The sequence below is a fragment of the Hyperoodon ampullatus genome (genome assembly GCF_949752795.1).
Source record: "Hyperoodon ampullatus genome assembly, chromosome: 20".
Lineage (NCBI taxonomy): Eukaryota > Metazoa > Chordata > Mammalia > Artiodactyla > Ziphiidae > Hyperoodon > Hyperoodon ampullatus.
Genome location: NC_136933.1, coordinates 27886163 through 27905073, shown reverse-complemented (window position 1 = coordinate 27905073; position 18911 = coordinate 27886163). Strand labels below are relative to the sequence as shown.

The window sequence follows — 18911 nt, the reverse complement described above, 5'->3', positions numbered from 1 at the left end:
AAGATGGGGAATTTTCTCCTGTGGGCGAGAAGAGACATAGTGTGCAATCCACGCATTCATGGAGTTTTTGTAGCTTTTAGATTTATGTTCAGTTTTGCTTGAATTCTGAATTCTCATGTGTGAAGTGAGAATTATAGTACAATTTACATTTTTCAAAATAATTTAATACATTTTGGAAAGGATCTGAATTGTCCAAACCGCCCTGAAGGGTGGTGTGTGTTACCCCTTTATCACCTGTGAGGGTCTGAGGCAGGAGAGAGGAGTTTAAGATGCTTCAGACAGACATTTGGTATAAATGGCTCTCGTTTTATTACAGTGTTGTTATTACAAAGTAACCCTAATCCTATATGAATAATCAGTGCTCATTGGATAAACATGCACAGAGCCCTCCCCCATCACCATGCATGTTCTACTGTCACTAAAAACAGAATTGTTGTTACGAACTGGAAGCAGAAATATTCAACTGGATGTTTGCTGACATCAGCATCTATGGCTTAAAATCTATTGATGTGATACTTAACCCCTCATATAGTATCTGTCTACATTGGTTAATTCTACACTATGTGTGATAATTAGTTTTATATGTTAACTTAGCCAGATAAGTTTATATATGTTAACTATAGCACTCAGGTATTTCATCAATCATTTATCTAGATATTGCTGTGAAGGTATTTTGTAAGCTTGATTAAAAACTACAGTCAGTTGACTTTAAGTAAAGGCTGTGGGTGGGCCTTCTCCAATCAGCTGAAGGTCTCCATTCCAAAGACTGAGGTTTCCTAAAGACGGAGGAATTCTTTTTTTTTTTTTTTGTAACTTTTTATTTTATATTGGAGTATAGCCGATTAACAATGTTGTGATAGTTTCAGGTGCACAGCAAAGCGACTCAGCTGTACATATACATGTTTCCATTCTCCCCCAAACACCTCTCCCATCCAGGCTGCCACATAATATTGAGCAGAGTTCCCTGTGCTATACAGTAGGTCCTTGTTGGTTATCCATTTTCCATGGCTGAAATATGCCTGCCCTGCATATTTCAACCATGTCAGCACCACAGTTGTGTGAGCCACCCTTTTAAATCTCTTTATGAATGAAAAACAGTAACAGTTAAATGATTTCTCTATGAACTTTTATCATAGCCTCTTGATTTCTTAATTAAATACTTCAATATATTAATATTTAAATTAATATTTAAGAAAATATTTACCATCAATTTTTTGCTTTGTCAATAATAAAATCCTTCAAGTCTACAAATAATTTTCTAAATGGTATGGCTTAATCTTCATCTTTAAATTTTCTTTGTCGTTTAAAGGAATGAAAGTCTCTAAAGACAATTAAAAACTGCCCCAGATGTTGAAAATTTATTCCTTACTATATACAGTGAATGCCTAACCTTGTGCTTGGGGCATTTTAGACACACAGTAGTTTTAGGCTGTAGAATGATGGGGAAAGTATACATTATATTTTGAAACTCTAATACATTTTAAGGATTTGGAGAATATCATTTGCAAAATCCCTTATTAGATGACACTTAGTATATTGATGTTCCCTGATTCTGAGGAGAGAAAAAAATATTTGTTTTGGTTATTACATTCCATGACTGAAATGAAAATTCATAAATAAAGGCAACATGTGATAGGTACACTGTAAAAAAAAAAAAAGGTGTAAGTCATAGGAAGATGGTTCTGTCATTACCATTTTGAGCAACCTGTATATTTCCCACTCAGCCCAGCCCATCTGCTTAATGGGATGATCACCATGAGATAGATGTGTTTACTGAGGTGCCCAGAAGGCCCCTTGCAAGGGATTAAATATCTTTAAAAACCCGTTATCATTAACAGAGCCTATTTTATTTCACAGTTGTGCCAGTGCCATATGATCAAATGCTACTACTGGGCTTCACGATACACCCAGACATCTGACAAATGATGACAGGAAGAAAGGCAGAGTGGACACTGTATAAATCATAACACAGGAAGTCTGTCTTAGCATCACTTGGTCTGTAAAGAAACCAGAAAATATTACCAGGTTCCTGCACTTCTTCCCATGACAAAACCGAACATGTCCCCAAATGTGAATGTGTTTCCATTGTAGATTCAAAACGTTCTCCCTTCAGGTATATAGCATAAGGGAACTTACCTGCTGAACTAGCACTGTGGTCTAATAGGTAAAGACATGCCACCCCCCAATAAGTTAAATAAGTGGTAAATAATATTCAGTAATCAGGGGCATCAGGTAAAATTATTTTCAAATTAAGAGACACAAAAACTATTGGAAATGTCCTTTTCAGCAGTTTTTTAAAAGATTCACTGTGATTTCTTGCATTCACATTAAAGTTTTGAATTTTGAAGGGGCAATAGGTCAAAACGAGTAGACGTATATGACAAAATATTATCAAGGGCTGAGTTTGAGAAGCACAAGGTGAGCTAAGGAGGTAGGGATTGGGATACATGGATGAAACAACCCCAAACTGAAGAAGGCAGGAGACACATTGGAGAATGATGGGTCACAGGGAGTTTATGGGTCCTACACCAAGATCACAGCTCTAGCAATACTGTTGAATGACTGATAGGGTATTGCAATTGTTAAGTTCAGTGGATATCTGTTGCCTTTGTGATTATTATCTAATTACCCTTTACCTGTTATAAAATTCCCTCTGCTGATCCTCCTGGTGTGAATCACAGATAACATCATAACCATGTTTTCTCCTTGCAGTGGGGCATAAGAGTGCTTTGTGAAACCCACTAAATCCACCATACAGAACCTTTGCTCATGTAAAAGCCTCATTTCTGACCCTCATGTGTGTCCTGATCCATTTCCTCCATCTTTTTCTTTCTCTGTTCTAATTCTTGTTTTACAATGTTTTGTAAGCCCCCTTTAAATTATTCCAAAGCCAGGGGTGCCAATGGGTAAAGAATGGGTAGGTAAAAATATAAATTGATAGGTAAGTAAATGAATAATAAATCTACAACCAGAGAACACATTTCTACAAATGTTAATGATAAATAGGAACAATTTTAATGATAATTCAATTCAGAAACAAAATAGATAGGTCAAAAATCTAAATCTCCTTCCCAGGTTTTTGCTTCTTTTTCTGCCTCCTTTCTGGTTTTCTGGAAGTTGAAACAACTAAAAAGTTAATGCTCAAGAAGCAAGCTTAAAAAATAGACAAGAGTTTTCAAAAGCAAAAACGCTTTTGCTACCTCCTCATCAGTAACCAACACTGTAATATAAAATCTCTTAATATAAAAACACGTGTAGGGCCTCCCTGGTGGCGCAGTGGTTGAGAGTCCGCCTGCCGATGCAGGGGATACGGGTTCGTGCCCCGGTCTGGGAGGATCCCATATGCCGCGGGGCGGCTGGGCCCGTGAGCCATGGCTGCTGAGCCTGCGCATCCGGAGCCTGTGCTCCGCGACGGGAGAGGCCACAACGGTGAGAGGCCCGCATACCACAAAAAAAAAAAAAAAAAAAAAAACACGTGTAATCTCTCTGAAAGTCTGCATGTGCATTGACGAGTTGGGTTGTTTCTTTCCTCCCATATAATGATTGTAGTTGCTTGTCCAAGGGACAGAATGCTCATTAATTTGCTTGCAGAGTTATTGCCATGTTGCCCTTTCCCTTCCAGAAACACAGTAACTAAAAATTTAGATACCATGTCAAGTCTCATATACAGACACAAACCTGCTCCGTTTTCTGACACCACTTGTGTTGCAATAGTGATGTGATACTTTCAATCTCTGGAGGATGGCATCCTATCAGAAACAGTTTTGTCTTCCACGGTTTTCATCTCAAGTGTTTAAGGAAGCAAAAAGAAAGAAAAGCAAACAAAACTATTTCGAGATTTTACACTGTACAGAGTGATACTTTGCTCCCTTAAGAAGTATTCCTCTGGCCAAATGGAAGAAGTTATTATCATCTGGCAATGGCCCTGAGTCAGCCCGTGTGCCTGCCAGGGCTGTATAATCCACCACTCCCCCATCCGCTGTCCTGTGCTTCATAAACCTCATAGTGCTGTTCTTCTCGGGGTGGAAAATACATATTCAGATTCAACACATTCCTTCACTGGGTCTCTCAGGTGTATACCCGGCAATTCAGATTCATGAGCATTTGAATAAAAGAAAAAAAAAATCTTTCTGAAATGCTTGCCGAGAGTCTGAAAGGCAAGTTGGTTTGTTGTCTGGAACCCCAGAACCCCTACGGTCTACATGTTTTGATTTCCAACCCTGAAATTGTGATATACCTTTTTTTTTAATATTTAAAATTATTTATCATTATGCACATTGAAGGAAAGCATTATAGACAGCAGAGTTCTTTCCCACCATAAAATTTACACCCATTTAATTAGCTAGAAACACTAGCTTGAAGAGGTACTGATATATTCCATTTGTAATAATTTCTCTACAGCAAACAATTGTCTTACAGTTGAAACATGTTGAAGAAAACATTGTCTCACAAGTCTTTTTTGTTCTTTGAGTCTCAATCACCAAGAGTTCAAGGGACTTTGAGAGAATCCTGGTGTCCTGTATGGCCTGATGAATGCATCAAAATCAAGCAGTATATTTGTATTCTGAAAATACTCTTAGCTCCGTACAAATGTTGCTTGGGTTGTGGAGCTCATATTTCTCCCACTGGCACTATGCATCTGAAGGACATTTTGTTATGAAAGTTTCACACCAATTTTGTTTTGTTCCTTCTTCATTAGCCTCTGTGCTTCCTTTTCCATTTTCTTCCTTTGTTGTTCTGCTGCTCTCTTTTCTCTGCTATCTTCTGCTGCCTCAGAACTTCTTCGGCTTGCCAGGCCACATCTTCTTCTTCTTCCCATGCATTGGTATTTTCCTGCCAGGTATCCAAGTCACCTAATTCAGGAGATTGATGAATAAAAGGCATATCTTGTGTAGCTGCTAGTCTACTAGAGAAACCTGTGCTACCATCTGGGATGCCAAAAGTTAATGGTTCTCTCTTCTTAATAATGATTTTCTGGGTTTTCCTTATAGTTGGTGTCATGTCCTTAAAATAGTCAGGTTCCCGTTGCTCTAAAGCATTTTGCTGTGTTGCCACATTCCCATTCCCTCCTTCAATCTTTACACTTGTGGGTGCATCTTCATCCCAGGAAGTCCACTCTTCAACATCTGTCTGCTTAGGAACTGATGAATAATCAACTGTAGTTGGCAAAGTTATTTGGTCTCCACTTAATTTCCGTCCTCTGCCAGATCTGCATATTAATCTCTTTAGGCATGAGAATACTGTTGCTAGGCAGGTTCAAACTTTAAATAACTGAAACTGTGTGATAGCCATGGTGGGAGTCAAAACCCTCAGCGCTTTTGGACAAATGACATCTCTAGGAAGTCAACAGGAATGACAGCTTGGCTGTGTCAAGTGAAAAAGAGTCACCCGCCCCTCCCCCTCCCCGCCCGCCCAGTGGAGGCTCCGAGCTGCCGCGGGCTGCGTGCGCACACAGGGCGCGCACACGCTCGCTGCCGGTCCCTTCCTCGAGCTTGCGCTCCGCCGGTTCAGTCCCAGCCCCGCTCATTCAAAGCTGGGCGCGCGCTCTGACTCAGCCGCTGCTGCCGCCGTGCAGCTGCCATAGTCGCGCCCTCGTCAGGAAACTCTCCCCCAGTCCCACCTCCTGCCTCTCCTTAGCCCCGTGATATATCTTTGTGTGTCTGTCACCAGCCTCAGTGCCTGGTATGTGTAGACACTCATAAATACATATGCAATGAAAGGAGTGACAAAAACGATGTGTCTCGGGGGAAAAAGGTATGTTTGTCCCCACTGTGAATGTGAGACACACATCCAGTCTTTGTTTGGCCCCGTTTTTCTATCTCCTCCCTGTGGAAGAGGTTCTAGCTCCTCAGTGTGTTACTGAGTCCAAGCTCGTACTGCCTGCCAAATGACAGGCCAGTAAATCCAGAGACACGGTGTTGGGGCAAGAAACAGTGACTTTATTCAGAAAGCAAGCAGACCAAGAAGACGGCGGGCAGGTGGACTAGTGTCCCAAAGAACTATCTGACCAGGGTGAGACTTCAGGCTTCTTCTATACTAGAAAGGTAGATGGCGTGGCTGGTTGCTGCAGACTCCTTGGTGCTGGCCGGACCCTGGAGGGGGTGTGATAATCCTGTGTTCCTGCTGCTGTCTGTGTAGGTCTGGTCAAAATGTTCCTGTAAACCTGTAACAAGACACATGTTATTTTCTGTTCTGCAACTTTTTAGCTCTATATGAATGGCAGTTGCCTTTAATGAATGATCTTGCCTTTAAAGATCAAGCCTGGGAGGCAGAGCCTTGAGGAAGGTCTATTATGTATATTTCAGGCTATAGGTAACGTTCCTTGACAAAGTGCAGAGCCAGCATGACTAAGCGCAGGAGACGGAGCACAGAGGTCGGAGCTAAAGGAATAGATCCAACGTGGAGTCGGGTCTGTTCTTCTCTGTCACAAACAGAGCAGGGATGTAACGGGTTGGTGGTGGAGGGGCACAGACAGGGGACAAAGGAGTGGTGGGAAGTTTGGAATAAGGAATATGAGGACAGAGTTCCCAAAGGCACACGGGGGTTCCCCACCAGTGACTTTGTCCCCATTGTAATCTCTTCCACCCAAGATGGGCCCACTATTCTCCTTTCCACCCATGCACGTGTTGCTCGCCTTGGCTTTCATTCCTATCCCAGACCCCCGAAAACAGAAGCAGTCTCCTGGTTTCCCCTTCATAGAGAAAAGGCGCAGCTCTTTTTAGATATTAGAGGGATTTTTAGTGCTACTAGCAATGCGGAAATAATATTTCGAGGAGTACCGATTCCTGTGAAACCACCAACATTCTCCCTTCCTTCCAAAAAAGGCTGGAGTGACCGCCAAGCTTATTCTTTTAGGGGCTTCCCTGGTGGCGCAGTGGTTGAGAGTCCGCCTGCCGATGCAGGGGACATGGGTTCGTGCCCCGGTCCGGGAAGATCCCACGTGCCACGGAGCGGCTGGGCCCGTGAGCCATGGCCGCTGAGCCTGCACGTCCGGAGCCTGTGCTCTGCAATGGGAGAGGCCGCAACAGTGAGAGGCCCATGTACCACAAGCCTGTTCTTTTAAAGGTTAAAATCTTAAGCTTGGAGTTGCATTGAACTAATTTCAAATATAGGTTGTGCCACATTGCACTGTAATTCCAAGTAGCGTCATTCTCAGTGGTCCTACCTGAAAATGAAAATATTAATAACCTCGTAGTTTTGTCATTGGAATTTAAATATTTATGCAAAGTACATGACACAGTGTTCAATACATACTACATACTCAAATGAAAAGTAGCCATCATTTTTAGTAAGTTTCAACGTATCTTCTTTTCATATACTCTCTTTAGGCATGTGTGAAAAGTTTGTGAGGATGATGAAAGTCAGGCCATCAAAAGGGTAAATCAGGGCTTCCCTGGTGGCGCAGTGGTTGAGAGTCTGCCTGCCGATGCAGGGGACATGGGTTCGTGCCCCGGTCCAGGAAGATCCCACATGCCGCAGAGCGGCTGGGCCCGTGAGCCATGGCCGCTGAGCCTGCGCGTCCGGAGCCTGTGCTCCACAACGGGAGCGGACACAACAGTGAGAGGCCTGCATACCGCAAAAAAAAAAAAAAAAAAAAAAGGATAAATCAGTGCTACATGGTAGTTAAAAATACAGGCCCTCGAGGTAGACTTCTGAGGACCAGATTCTACCTCCATCACTTCCAGCTGGGACGAAAACAAGTGACCAGCCTCTCTGAGACTGTTTCCGCATCTTTAAATGGGGACAATAATAGCTTGACTTCACGGTTTTGTATGTTTAGAACTGAATGAATTAGTATATATAAACTGCTTAGAACAGTGCCTGGGACACTGTGTGCTACATACACTTAACTATAGCTGATACCCACAAGTTTGTGCAAAGTTCAGTCCAGGGCTTGTGTGATGAGAACTTTTAAGATTTAATCTCTTAGCAACTTTCACATATGCAAAACAATATTATTAACTGCAGTCACCATGTTGCACCTTACATTCCTTTTTAATAACTGGAAGTTTGTACCTTCTGATCCCCTTCACGCATTTCACCTACCCCTCCCCCCCAACCCTCTGCCCCTGGAAACCAGCAGTCTATCCTCTGTATCTGTGAGCTTTGTTTTTTGTTTGGTTGGTTTTGTTTTTTTCTATTTTAGATTCCATGTATAAGTGGTATTTGTCTTTCTCTGTTGACTTATCTCACTTAGCATGATGCCCTCAAGGTCCATCCATGTTGTCGTGACAAAATTTTATATTTTTTATGGCTGAATAATATTCCTGTGTGTGTGTGTGTGTGTGTGTATCACATCTTTTTTTATCCATTCAACCAGTGATGGACACTTAGGTTGTTCCCATATCTTGGCTATTGTAAATAAAGTTGCAATGAACTTTGGGGTGGCTCTATCCTTTCACATTAGTGTTTTCATTTTCTTTGGATACCCAGAGGTGGGACTGCTGGGTGATACGCTAGTTCTATTTGTGCTTTTCTGGGGCAATCTCTATGTTGCACAAATTTACACTCCCCACAGCAGTGCACAGGGGTTCCCTCTTCTCCACATCCTTGCCAATACTTGTTTCTTGTTTGTTTTTTCTTTCCATAAAACCCATTCCGATAGATTTGAAGTGATCTCTCATTGTGGTTTTGGTTTGCATTTCCCTGATTAGTGATGTTGAAGATCTTTTCATGGCTCTATTGGCCATCTGTGTGTCTTTTCTGGAAAAATGTCTGTTCAGATTCTCTGCTCATTTTTCAGTTAGATTCTTTTCTTGGTAATGAGTTGTAGGAGTTCTTTATGTATTTTGGATATTAGCCCCTTATCAGATAAATGATTTGCAACTCTTTTCCCCCATTCCATAGATTGCCTTTCACTTTTTTGATGGTTTACTTTGCTGTGAAGTTTTTTTAGCTTGATGTAGTCTCACTTGTCTATTTTTGCTTTTGTTAACTTTGCTTTTGGTGTCCAATCCAAAAAATCATCACCAAGACCAATGTCAAGGAGCTTACCACCTATGTTTTCTTCTAAGAGTTTTATGGTGTCAGGTCTTATGTTCAAGCCTTTAATCTATTCGGAGTTAACTTTTGTTCATGATGTGACATACTGGTCTGGTTTTCCCAACAGCGTTTATTGAAGATACTCTCCTTTTCCCATTGTGTATTTTGGGCTCCTTGGTTGTAAATTAATTGACTGTATATGCATGGGTTTATTTCTGGGCTCTCTATTCTGGTCTATTGATCTATGTGTCTGTTTTTATGTCAATATCATACTGTTTTGATTACTATAGCTTTGTAATATACTTTGAAATCAAGGCATGTGATGCTTCCAACTTTGTTCTTTCTCAAGATTACTTTGGCTATTTGAGATCTCTTGTGGTTCCATACAGATGTTAGGATTATTCTATTTCTGTGAAAAATGCCATTGGAATTTTGATAGGGATTGCATTGAATTTGTAGATTGCTTTGGGTAGTATGGACATTTAAACAATATTAAAACCTTCTCAAGTCAATCAAGCAGGGACACTATTTCTAAGTGTCATTAATTAGCTGGGTGTCCATTTATTAATATTTTCTGATTAATTTAACAACTTGATTGAGATGCAATTTATATACAAAAACTTCACATATGTACTGTATTAAATTTGGTGGGTTTGAACATATTTTGATACTATTTTTTCTTAGGCTTTGGTAGTCCTTAAAGAGTTTTAATGTCCCTACTCAGGCACGCCCACCATCCCATTTTCTCTCCCTGTGTATCACTGTACTGATATCATCAGGAAGAGTGTACAGTATTTATTGATATTTTTATGGAACAGAATAGAGTAATAGAAGTGGCATAATTGTCATGTGTAATGTCAAAACACTTTGTTCAAGCCCCAAAACCTCTATCGATTTGGTTGATGTTGGCTGACAGGCTGTTAACGTAAGTAGAGAAAATAACATGTAGGACAAGAGTCAAGTTTATTTCCTTTTTTTTTTTTTTTGTATTATGTGTCTCAAATGGAACCTAAGCGACAACTTAAGAAAGTCTGTGAACTCGTGAGATGGCGAATCTATAGCTTTTATTTCAGCGGATTAAGGTAGAGGATGCTTTAACAAGCTCAAGGTTCTAGTGTGAAGGCTTCATTCAGTCTGATTGGTTCAGTTCAGCGAAGTCTCCCTCATTGTGCCTTCCATGGAATACTTAATGAATTTCAAATATTAAGCAATCTCCATCACTCTGGAAAAGGCTTTATTTAAATACTTCTTATACAATGTTTAACAATAGGAGAGAGTGTTAAAATTCACATCTCCCGGTTGGCAACATTGAGATGTATGGTGGTGAAATGTTCCTCCTGCCTGGCTCGACATGAGGTTTGAAAGCAAAGAACAAAATCTCGTGTTAATGTGTGTTCAGTGCATTTTGGGGTTTTGGTTGTTTTCATTCATCTGAAACTAAATAGCCTCAGAATGAGAGTTGTATTTTTCACACAAAAAATAAAACTATGAATGTATCTGATGTTTGCCCTTCCCAGGCACACTTTGTGGTGAGTTGCTTATATTATCAAATCCTACCCACAATTCTACAAGCCAGGCAATACGATTCTATGGATTTTTTCAAAAAAAAAAAAAAAAAGAGAGAGAGAGAGAGAAATGGAGAGAAACTTGCTCAGAGTCACAGGGTATGAATCCAGGATCTGGTCTTAACACCGTGTTCCAAATCGGCAAATGTCACTCTGTCCTCTCAAAAGGCGTAACTCTCCACAAGTAGGTTCATTTATGCAAGATGCATACTCTCCAGAGAGCTGCTGTACAACACTTTACCTACAGTTAATAACAGTGTCCTGCACACTTAAAAATTATTAAAAGAGGGAAGGGATGTGGGAACAGATGTATATGTATGACTGATTCACTTTGTTATAAAGCAGAAACTAATAAAAAAAGTGAAAGTAAAAAAAAAAATTGTTAAAAGGATAAATCTTGTGTTAAGTGTTCTTACCACACAAATGCAAAATGTGTGATTCTAACTCATCATTTTGGCTTCATATCAGATACAGTTTTTTCAACCATTCTGTGTAAGGGAATTCCCTTTGTTTCCATTTTTTGTCATTTTAACTAATATTGTAATAAGTGTACATTCCCCATGGGAGAGAGAACCCCACTACCGGGATTACCTCATCTCACCATGTGGGTTTGTTTTACTTCTATTAGTTACTGTCAGATTGTTTCACAAATTTTTTTGCCAATCTACTAAGTTTATATTGTATATGTTTATTTATATATGTGTATATATATATTAGAGATCTTTAATTTGCATTATCCCATTTTTTGTGTGTTTGCATGTGCTCCCCCATAAATATTATTTATTTACATTTTTGGCTCACTTGCCTATTAGGATGTGTTTCTTGTTCCTGGTTGTAAGTATTCTTTTTGTTTTAATTTATGATACTAATTCTCTGTAATCTTGCTTCACTGTGGACACATTGAATTGTTCTCAGTATTTATACTGCTTGCATCCATCTGTGTTAATTGATACTGTTAGTGGTATCTCTGAGGGCTTCTTGTGGCAGCTAGAGGCTCATTAAGGTGTTCCCACCAGGTAGTCACAGGTAAGGGGATACTAACAGTTCCCCACTCTTCCCAAGAGCCCACAAAGCTTCCAGGAGGAGAGGTTCAGATGATGCATGCTAATAGTAGGAAAGTGGCGGGGATCCACCCAGTTCACTGAGGGACCACCCAGGGCATATGATGCTGAGGTTGGCAGTGCGAAGGAAGGAACCAGGTGCCTTGGCCTGTTCATCATTTGACCTACGCCATCATTTATGTATCTGAAGGATACCTGAGCTGTTTCTACCTTTTGGCTTATTGTGAATAATGCTGCTGTGAACATTCATGGACACATGTCTGTGTGGACACGTTTTCACTCCAGTTAACTAAATACCTAGGAGTGGAATTGCTAGGTCATATGGCAATTCCATGTTGCACTGTTGGATGAACTACCAGATTGCTTCAGGGTGATTGCCTTCTTAACAATATTGTCTTCCAGTCCATAAATGTGGGGTGTCTGTTCACTTAATTAAGTCATCATTCTTTCAGCAGTGCTTCCTGGCTTTCAGTATCCAGGCCTTATATCTCTTTGGTTACATTTATTTGTAGATATTGATTCCTTTGGATGCTATTGTAAATGTAATTGGTTTGTAACCTTCCTTTTTTGAATTGCTTATCACTGGTGTCTAGAAAACAAAATGATTTTGTATGTTGAACTTGCATCCTACATCTTTGCTGAATTTGTGTATTTGATCTAGTAGTTTGTGTGTGTGTGTGTGTGTGTGTGTGTGTGTATTCTTTGGGACTTTCTATATATAGAATAATTTCATCTGAAAATAGAATTTACTACTTTATTTATAATTTGGATGCCTTTTATTATTTTTTCTTGCTTAATTACTCTGGATAGGACCTCCAGTACAATATCAAATAGCAGTGGTAAAAGTAAGGATCAAAACTGTCTTGTTTCTGATTTTAGGGAGAAAGGTTTCAATTTTTCACTATTAAGTTTCATGTTAGCTGTGGGTTTTTCATAAGGGCCCTTTATCATATTAAGCATATTCCCTTTTATTCCTCGTTTTCTGGGTGCTTTTATAATGAAACGATGTTGAATTTTGTTAAATGCCTTTTCTCTATTGAGATGAACATGTAATTTTGGTTTTGTTTTTTCCTTCATTAACGTGGTGTGTTACATTCATTGGCTTTCTTATCATGAATAACCCATGTCTTCCTAGGATAAACTTCACTTGGTTCTGGTGTAGAATCCTTTTAATGTGCTGTTGGGTTCAGTTTGTGGTATATTTTCCTGCATTAACAAAATGCTGACCCCACAGAAGATTTTAGAAAGTATTCCCTCTACTATTTTTTGGAAGATTTTCGAGCATGATTGGTGTTAACTCTCCTTAAAATGTTTGGTAGTATTCACCCATGTCATCATCTGGTCCTGGACTTTTCTTTGTTGCCATGTTTGTTTTTACTGATTCCATCTGTTTTATAGGACTGTTAAATTTTTCTGTTTCTTCTTTAGTCAGTTTTGGTGATTTCTAGTATGTTTCTAGGGATTTGTCTATTTCTTCTAGATTATTTAATATGTTCACCTACAAGTTTTCATAGTGAATTCTTATAATCCTTTTAATTTCTGTAAGGTTGATAATATACACACTTTTCTGATGTTTATTATTTGTGTCTTTTTTCCTAAGTCTAGCTAAAGCCTTGTTAATTTGTTGATCCTTTCAAAGAATTAACTCATGATTTTGTTGGTTCTTTATATTGTTTTTCTGTATTCTATTACATTTATCTCTGACCTGATCATTAGTTTTCTCTTCCCTTTCCAGTTCCATTAGGTGTACACTTAGGTATTTATTTGAACGGAGTAATTTATGGTTTTAACTTTCCTTCTGAGCACTGCTTGTGCTGCACCCCGTAAGTTTTGGGAGATTGTATTTTTCATTTTATTTGTGCCAAAATATTTTCTAATTTCCCTAACAATTTCTTTGCCCCATTGGTTATATAAGAGTAGGTAGCTTAGCTTCCAGTTTTCCTTCTGCTAATTATTTGTTAACTTTATTACATTAGGAGATACTTTTCATGATTTCATTCTTTTAAAGTTTGTTGATAATTGTTTCAAGGTCTAACATATGGAAACGCTCAGTGTTCCATGTGCACTTAAGAATGTCTGTTCTGCTGTTTTTGGATAGTGTGTCCTTTAGGGCTAGTCAGATTACAATGTTGTTTAAGTTCTCTATTTCCTGAGTGATTATCCGTCTAGCTGTTTTGTCTATTATTGAAAGAGTATGGAAGTAGAACTATTTTTGTAGAACTATTGCTCTTTTAAGTTCTGTCAAAGTTTGCTTTATATATTTTGGTGTTCTGTTTTTGGTTAGTATAAGTTTGGAATTGGTTTATTTTATGATGAATTGACCCTTTTATCAATAAATAATGCCCTTGTTTCTTACAACCATTTTTACCTTAATAATCTCTTTTGTCTGTTATTAGTGTAGTCACTGCAACTCTTCTATTTGCATGGAGTATATTTTTATCCATACATTTACTGTCATTCTATTGCTGTCTTTAGGTCTGAAGTGAATCTCTTGAATCAAAACAGCATGTCATTAGATAAATTTTTCCCATTCTGCCATTCTCTTTCACTTGGTGAATTAAGTCCACTTACATGGAAAGTGTTACTAATATTGCAGGAGCCATTCGGCTCTTTGTTTTCTATCTATCTACTTTGTGTCCCTCAATTCCTCCACTACTGCTTTATTTTCCTGTGAGATATTCTTCTAGTGCACCATTTTGGTTCCCTCCTAATTTCCTTGCCTGTATATATTTTGCGTTCCTTTCTTAATGGTTACTGTGGTAATTGCATTAAAATTCTAAATTATGCCAATCTTGTTTAATACCAAATTAGCTTCAATAAAATATATTAACTCTGCACTTTTACAGCTTTGTCCCCCTCCTTTATGTGGTTATGATTACAAATTGAATCTTAATATGTTTTTGTGCCATTAACACTGATTTATAATTCATGTTTTATGCATTTACATTTTTAAATCATATGGAAAACAAAAAGAGGAGTTTCAAAATAAACCTACAATAAATCTAGCTTTTTAATTTACCTATGTAGGTACCTTTACCAGAGATCTTCACTTTTTCATGTTGCTTTATGTTAATGTCAGGAGTCTTTCTGTTTCAAAGTGTAGGACTTTCTTTAGCATTTCTCTTTAGGGATGTTCTACTAGTAATGAAATTCCCCAGCTTTCTTCTATCTGGGAATGTCTCAATTTCTCCTTCATTTTGGAAGGTCAGTTTTACCAGATATAGAATTCATTTTTGGTAGCTTTTTTTTTTCTCTCTTCTTTTTGCACTTTATCATCCCACTGCCTTCTGGGTTCCATGATTTCTGTTAATGTTATTGAAGATTCCTTGTTTGAGACAAGCTGATCCTCTGTCTTTTTACACCATGAATACAGTGGGTCTTAGTGCACATCCCTTTGAATTTACCCTCCTTGGAATTCACTGAGCTTCTTGGATGTATGTTTTTCACCACATTTGGGAAGTTTTGTCCATTAGTTCATTTTTTCTGCTCCTTTCATGCTCTCCTTATTCTGTGACTTCCATAATGCAGAGGTTGATACCCTTGATGGTGCCCCCTGTGTCCCTTAGGCTCTGCTCATTTTCCTTTGTTCCTTAGTGTTTTCGGCTACTCAAAGTTGATAGTTTCAATTGCCCTATAATCAAGTTTGCTGACTTATGTTTTCTTCTGCCTGCTCAAATCTGTTGCTGGACTCTTCCAGAGTTTTTCATGTCAGCTATTACATTTTTCAGGTCCAGATTTTCTACTGGTTTCTTCTTATATTTTTTATCGATATTCCCTACTTATTCATGCATCATTCTCTTAATTGCCTTTTCTTTAAATTTTGTTTTTTTTCATTGAATATATTTAACACTGTGTAGATTTAAGGTATACAACATGTTACTTTGATACATTTATATATTCTATTATGATTGCCATGACAGTGATATTTATCACATTGCATTATCATAATACAATATTGTTGTCTTTAATGCATAGTATAATGAATAGATCTCTACAGCTTAGTTACTACTCATTAAGTCTGTATGCTTAAACAACTTCAGTCTTATCCCCACACTCCCTCCATTCCCTGGTAACCATCATTTGACCCTCTGTTTTTTTATGTTTGACATTTTTAAATACCATATATGTGATATCATAAAGTAATTGTGGTTCTCTGACATCTCACTTAAGCATAATGTGCTCAAGGTTCATCCATGTTGTTGCAAAAGGCAAGATATCCTCCTTGTGTCTGAAAAATAGTCCATTGTGTATATATACCACATATTTTTGTATCCATTCATTTGTTTGGGGGCATTTAGGTTGTTTACCTATCTTAGCAGTTGTGAAGAATGCTGCAGTGAACATGGGAGGGCAGATATCTCTTTGAAAACCTGTTTTTATTTCCTTTGGGTACATACGTCAGAAGTGGAATTTCTGGATTGTATGGTAGGTCTGTTTTTAATTTTTTGAAGAACCTCTATATTGTTTTCCAAAGCGAAAGAACCCTTATACCCTGTTGGTGGGAATATAAACTGGTCCAGCCTTTTCACCACATCCTCACCAGCACCTGTTGTTTCACCCTCTTGAGGACAGACATTCTAACAGGTGTGAGGTGATAATATTTCATGATTCTGATTTGCATTTTCTGATAATTTGTGATGTTGGGCATCTTTTCATATGCCAAAGTTGGCCACTTTGATGTCCTCTGAAAAGAAATGTGTATTTAGTTCTGCCTACTTGTTAATCAAATTATTTTTTAAGTTGTAGGAGTTCAAAATATATTTTGGATATTAACCCTTATATGTGGGGGTTAGTAATAATACATGGTTTGCAAAAAATTTCTTCCATTCTGTAGGCTGTCTTTTCATTTTTTTTCAACTGTTTTGCTGTGCAGCAGCTTTTGAGTTTGATGTAGTCCAATTTGTGTTTTTGGTGTCATGTCCAAAAACTCCTTGCCAAGACCAATGTCAAGGAACCTCTTTTCCATGACTTCTTCTAGACGTTTTATCATATCATTTTATGTTTAAGTCTCTGAGGTAATTTTTTGTGAGTAGCATGATATAGAGGTCCAATTTCATTGTACTGCATGCATTTCTTCAGTTTTTCCACCACTATGTTGTCGAAGGGAGTATCCTTTCCCCCACTGGATTTTCTTGGCTCCCTTGTCAAGTAATAGTTGACCATATATGCCTGGATTTAATTCTAGGGTTTCTATTCTGTTCCGTTGTTCTATGTGTCTGTTTTTTATTCTCATGGATTCGTAGTATAGTTTGCAATCAGGAAGCTGATACCTTTGTTCTTTTTTCTCAGGATGGCTTTGGCTATTCTTTTGTGGTTCCACGTGAATTTTAGAATTGGTTCTTCTATTTCTGTGAAGAACGCTTTTTGGTATTTTGAGGGGGATTGAGTGGTATCTATAGATGACTTTGCATGCTATGGATGTTTTAACAACAGTAAATCTTCCAATCCATGAACATGGAATGTCTTTTCATTTGTTGTGTGTCTTTTGATTTCTTAAGGCAAAGTCTTACAGTTTTCATTGTATAGATTTTTCACTTCCTTGCTTAAATTCATTCTTAAATATTGTTTTTGATACTATTATGAATGGGATAGTTTTCATAATTTATTTTTCAAACGTTTCATGAAAGTAAGGCAACTTATTTATATATGTTGATTTTGTATCCTGCAATTTAACTGAAATTGTGGATTAGTTCCAACACTTCGGTTGACTCTTTGGGATTTTTCTGTATATATAATCATATTATTGGATATATTTTTTGAGTATCAATTGTATTCTTTTGTTTCTGAGTCTTCTTTTTTCTTAGTTAGCTAAAGGTTTGTCAATTTTATCTTCTGAAGAATTTTGTTGATCCTTTCATTTATTTCTGTTCTGATCATTACTATTTTTCACTTAAGTTTTTTTTTGTGATACGCGAGCTTCTCACTGTGTGGCCTCTCCCGTTGCGGAGCACAGGCTCCGGACACGCAGGCTCAGCGGCCATGGCTCATGGGCCTAGCTGCTCTGTGGCATGTGGGATCTTCCCGGACTGGGACACGAACCCGTGTCCCCTGTATCCGCAGGTGGACTCTCAACCACTGCGCCACCAGTGAAGCCCCCAAGTTGTTCTTTTTCTGTTTCCTTGAGGTGTGAAGTTACGTTGTTTGAGATCCTTCTGATTTCTTAATTCATGTGTTTATTACTATGAACTTTCCAAACTAGTTTTGCTGCATCCCGGAAGATTTGATATTTTCCTTTTTGATTTATTCTTTGACCTACTGGTTGTTTAGAAGTGTGTTGTTTAGTTTACACATATTTGTACTCACTTTCCTCTTGTTGATTTCTAGTTTCATACCATTGTGGTCAGAAAAAATAGTTGGAATAATTTCAATTTTCTTGAATTTGAGAAAGGACAGATTTGTTTTCTGTCCTTTCATATGATCCTGGAGAATGTTGTGTGTGCACTCAAAAACAATGTATATTCTGTTGCTGTTGGGTGGAATATTCTATAATATGTCTGTTAACTGCTTTTGTTCTAAAGTATAGTTCATCATTTCCATATTGATTTTCTGGCTGGATAATCTATTCATTTTTGATAGTGAGGTATTGAAGTCTCCTGTATTGTTAAATTCTCCCTTGATCTACTATTATTTGCTTGATATATTTCCATGCCCTGGTGTTGGGAATATATATATGTGTGTTTTATATATATATGTGTGTGTTATATCTTCTTGATGTACTGACCCTGTTATCACTGTATAATGACCTTTGTCTGATGTTCATATTTTTTTTACATCTTTATTGGAGTATAATTGCTTAACAATGGTGTGTTAGTTTCTGCTTTATAACAAAACGAATCAGTTATACATATACATATGTTCCCATATCCCCTCCCTCTTGCATCTCCCTCCCACCCTCCCTATCCCACCCCTCCAGGCGGTCACAAAGCACCGAGCTGATCTCCCTGTGCTATGCGGCTGCTTCCCATTAGCTATCTACCTTACATTTGGTAGTGTATATATGTCCATGCCTCCCTTTTGCTTTGTCACAGCTTACCCTTCCCCCTCCCCATATCCTCAAGTCCATTCTCTAGAAGGACTGTGTCTTTATTCCTGTCTTACCCCTAGGTTTTTCATGACATTTTTTTTCTTCTTAAATTCCATATATATGCATTAGCATACGGTATTTGTCTTTCTTTTTCTGACTTACTTCACTCTGTATGACAGACTCTAGGTCTATCCACCTCATTACAAATAGCTCAATTTCATTTCTTTTTATGGCTGAGTAATATTCCATTGTATATATGTGCCACATCTTCTTTATCTA

General features: G+C 38.2%; 1 protein-coding gene and 1 pseudogene across 2 annotated transcripts in view; one reads left to right on the top strand and one right to left on the bottom strand.

Annotated features, from left to right (window-relative positions):
* CSMD1 (CUB and Sushi multiple domains 1) overlaps positions 1-18911 on the top strand; it is a gene marked incomplete at its 3' end in the record, with an annotated part of 1679169 nt that overhangs the window by 921101 nt on the left and 739157 nt on the right. The window lies entirely within an intron of this gene.
* On the bottom strand, positions 4655-5292 carry LOC307068705 (receptor-binding cancer antigen expressed on SiSo cells-like; annotated as a pseudogene). The gene has a single exon. The product of its transcript is annotated as a receptor-binding cancer antigen expressed on SiSo cells-like (transcript).